The 4419-nt window shown below is 44.8% G+C and overlaps 1 pseudogene; it reads right to left on the reverse strand.

Moving 5' to 3' along the window:
* Positions 1 to 558: 558 nt before the first annotated feature.
* Positions 559 to 3777, reverse strand: LOC147958649 (uncharacterized; annotated as a pseudogene).
* Between the last annotated feature and the right edge of the window lie 642 nt (positions 3778 to 4419).

Genomic DNA, 4419 nt, shown 5'->3' on the forward strand with positions numbered 1-4419 from the left:
CCTTCTTTAAGCAATCAAAGAGAGGCCTACAAATTATGCCATACCCTTGAATAAATCTCCTGTAGTAGCCACTTAACCCCAAGAAACTTCTCAGTTCAGTGACAGTAGTGGGAGTGGGCCACTCCTGGATATCTCTGATTTTTGAAGGGTCAGTAGACACTCCCTGTGAGTTGATTATGTGGCCCAAATACTCAACTTCCTGTTGGCCAAAAGAACACTTCTCCATTCTAGCATATAACTTGTTAGCTTGCAGAATATCAAATACTTATGCCAGGTGAACTTTGTGCTCTTCCAAAGAAAAACTGAACACTAATATATCATCAAAGAACACCACTACAAACTTCAAGAGACCAAACAATAAATTCATTAATGCTTGAAAAGAAGGAGGCCCATTAGTAAGTCCAAAGGACATTACTAAATACTCAAACAAGCCCATATGAGTGGAAAATGTTGTTTTATAAATATCCTCCTCAGCCATTCTGATCTGGTGATACCCATTTCTCAGATCAATTTTAGAGAAATACTTAGCTCCTTTTAGTTGATCCAACAAATCCTCAATTACTGGTATTGGATATTTGTTTTTATAGTGATTGCATTCAGTTTTCTGTAATCTGTGCACAGCCTCCAGGACCCATCTTTTTTCTTGACCAACAACACTGGGGACGAAAAGGGACTGGTACTAGGCCTTATTATGCCCTTTTTCAACAGTTCCAATATGATTTTCTCCAAAATTTCCTTCTGATGATGAGGAACTCTATAAGGCCTCTGATTAACCACTTTAGCTCCCTCAATTAGTGGAATTCTGTGGTCACAAGGTCTGCTAGGTGGCAGTCCCTGAGGTTCTTGAAAGACTTTTGCATAATCTTCCAATAAAGGCAACAACTCTGAAGGAATTTCCTGGGCTGCAGCTACTACTTCACACCCAGAAGAAGTAAACAGAAAGAAATCACAGACAGCTTGCTCCATTAACTTATCAGGATTTTCAGTAGCTTCTGTTATATCAGCTAGTGGTATGGTCTCATCCACAAAAGAAATAAACTGGCCACTCTTTGTTGAGACTCTCATTTCCATTTTAATGAAATCCATTTGAATGGGACTGTACCTTTTCAACCAATCCACCCCTAATATCATATCATATCCTTTTAATTTTAAGACCCTAAAGGCATCAGAAAACTTGTGGCCCTGAATTTCATAAGGGCAGTCCTTAACTGTAAATTCACTCCACAGCACTCCTCCACTTGCAACCACCACTTTTATCTTGGGATTAGGAGCAGTTGGAACAGGCAATTTAGCAGCCATCTCAGGAGAAACAAATGTAGAGGTGCTACCACTGTCTACTAGTGCAGTAGCAGTGGTGTTGCCCACCTTCACTGTCAGAATAAAAGTGTTTTTAGCAGCTCCAATGCCCATGGCAGCATGCATTGACACCTGCAACACTGTGTCCTCAGGAAGGGGTTCAGAATTCTCCAAGTCAGGATCCTCAAAGTCAATCACATAAATTGTTTCCACACTGTCACTGCCCTGAGCCTGCAATGCCTGAATTTGTGCTTTCTGACTCATCTTACAGACCTGTCTATGGCCAGGCACCCATGGTTCTCTACACTTGTAGCAGACCTGATTTTGCTTAGCCTGCTGAATCACAGTATTTCTATTAGGAACTGTAGTTGTGGGTGCTTGCTTGGGTTGTTCAAATAGGACCTGTCTTCTTGGTTGAGGAACATATGGTCTGGTTTGCACAACCATATTGGGGGACTAGGATTTTTTCATTCTCCTAGCATACCGTACTGCAGTTTGCATGTCCTTGGGTCTGAAACATTCCACATGGCTCTTAATATATGTGCTCAGCCCTGACACAAAACTAGAAACATAATAATCATCTGGAATTGCAGGATTTTCCCTTCTCATAACAATCATTAGCTGTTCAAATTGCTCTACATAAGCAGAGACTGTAGTTGTCTGCTGAACTGCATGAAAGGAGCTCACAATGTCACAAGCTGAATCCAGAGAAAACCTGTCAGACAGGCATGAGCAGAACTTATGCCATGGAAAATTACTAGAGGCATATCCAGTACCCCTCCACCACTGAATTGCAGGGCCCTTGAGATAAGAAATGGCCACTTCAGTCCTATGCTCAATTGGAGTTCTTGCAGCAGCAAAATATTGCTCCAAATTCTGAATCCATGATTCAGGATCTTGTCCCTCAAACTCAGAGATGTTTAATTTAGCAGGCTTGACAGTAAGAACATTCCTTTTTCTGTAATAATGCTCAGCCCCATCATCTTCTTGCACTTCCTCTGATTGAACTATATCTCTCTGAAAGTGTTCTTTTTCCTTGTTCTGTCCATAGTTTGGATGTCTGTAAGGAACTTTAGGAGTCCCATCCATGTTCAGTTCCCTACCTGCTTGATCACGCAAAACAACTGTACCAATTGGCAAAGGTGCTCCTTTTTCAGGCATTGCCACAGAAGGAGGAGTAGGTGCTTGCAGTTGCTTTGGTCGACCTAGAGCCACTCGTGGAGAATTGACCTGGTTGTCCTTCATTTGCACACTGCCCTGTCCTTCCATACCCTCCTCTTGAGCTGGCTCAGACTCTAATAACAAGCGTCAGAAGTTGTCCTGGATCTTATCAAAATTCTTCTGCATCGTAGCAAAATTCCTGTTAACTATCGCCTGGAACTGTTGGAACTCCTTGCGATCCTCCTCTCGGTCCCGCTGCAGTGTCTTGATGTCCAACTCGAGGGATTCGAGCTGCAATTCTGCGGTGGACCCTGAATCAGCATGGCCCGTCATGATTACACCGTCTGCAATCACCACCATAGAGGGTTGGGCAGGTGGGATTGCTTGTCACCGCCGCCTACGCTGCCGCCTACGCCCGCCTCCGCTGGTACACGGTCAGATCACAGGAGCTGGAATTTTACCGTCGGAGAATTACTCCCGGGCAACTAGACTGTTCCTCTGACTGCACCCGAACGCTGCCACTCCGGCCGCCGCCTGCTGTCTCCGTCGTCCGATCGGAGCTCGAAGAGGGATTTTACAGCAGAAGCCAACCTCTACGCTGCCCCAATCATCTACCGCCGCCGAGGAAAGACTGGGCTCTGATACCAATTGTCAGGAACAGAGTCCCACTATACTGAATTTAGGCACGAACTAGTGAAATTCAGACAGGATCAAGGCGAATTTAGCTAGATTTTTCATTGCAGAACGAAGGGGAAAGTAGTAGCACGCCACTGGCGGCTAGGGTTTACACCCAATAATTCTATTACATGCCTTAGAAAGAGGGGAATGGGTGGCTTTATAGCCATTACACGACTGAAAAGAAGAACAGAAAGCTAGCGGAGCACATGGCTTGTCGGAAAAGCTACAGGACACCCTCTTGACCGTTTGATCGATAATGAACGCTTGGAGATCGCTACAGCTGGCGAACCGGTACGGAGGCAGGTGAGCCGTTAGATTGACGATCGACGGACCAAAACACTTCTGGCACGCTGGAAATAGGGGATGATCAAGGCTGGGCCTGACACAATCGGGGGAGACGTCGACCCGTAAGAGGATCAGGTCGCCGACGGTGCAGAGGACGCGGGGGGTGTCGACGTGCACGGCCTCCGGGCAGTGCACCCACAGCTTGGATGGTTGTGGCGGGTGGTTGGGAAAAAGGGACGCCTTGATGCTCAGGCCCTTCCTCGTGAAGCCTGTGGCGGTCCTCTCGTTGGACCTGTCGCCGACGTAGCCTTCGACGGCAGTGAGGAGTGAGGCGGGGTGGCCGGCTTCGGCTGCCATAGGGATTGTGCCGGGTGGGCAAGGGGGCAGATCGGTCTGCTGATGGCAGCTGGGGCGAGGAAGGGAAAAGGGTGGCGTGAAGGGCGGACGCTGCTACATAGCGGCGCCGCACCACACACTTTACGTGCGGCGCCCGCTAATCTAATTTGTTTCCATGGAAGCGTCACACACATCGCGCTTCCTGTTAGGCCGGCCCAATGGTACGTAAGGCAATGGTTGTGAAATATCAAAGGCACTGTACCAAACGGCGGCTGCCCTAACGATTGGCACTGTACTTCCCGATTTTTAGTAATTTTTTCAGTTTCTATTTTTTCAAAGAAACAAATTGTTTTGTCAAAACGTGATTTTTTTGCAATTTCTATAAATTTTGTGTAAAATCCGAACATTTTTGACAAAAAGGAATAACATTGGAAAACATGAAGGTTTTTAAAAATTACGAACATTTTTATAAACACAAACATTTTGAAATTCCAGAACATTTTAGTGTGCAAACAAATTTTGAAAACTTGAAGATTTCTTGAATTTTAAAAGAAATGAACATGAGATTTTTAATAATTTTTGAATAAATTATTAATGTTTGAAGGAAAAAAATGTAAATCTTAAAATTTTGAATTTTCTTACAAAATTAAAATTCTGAACATT

Source organism: Triticum urartu, chromosome 7A (assembly GCF_056163025.1).
Source record: "Triticum urartu cultivar PI428250 chromosome 7A, HENAU_Tu73, whole genome shotgun sequence".
In the NCBI taxonomy this organism is placed as follows: Eukaryota; Viridiplantae; Streptophyta; class Magnoliopsida; order Poales; family Poaceae; genus Triticum; species Triticum urartu.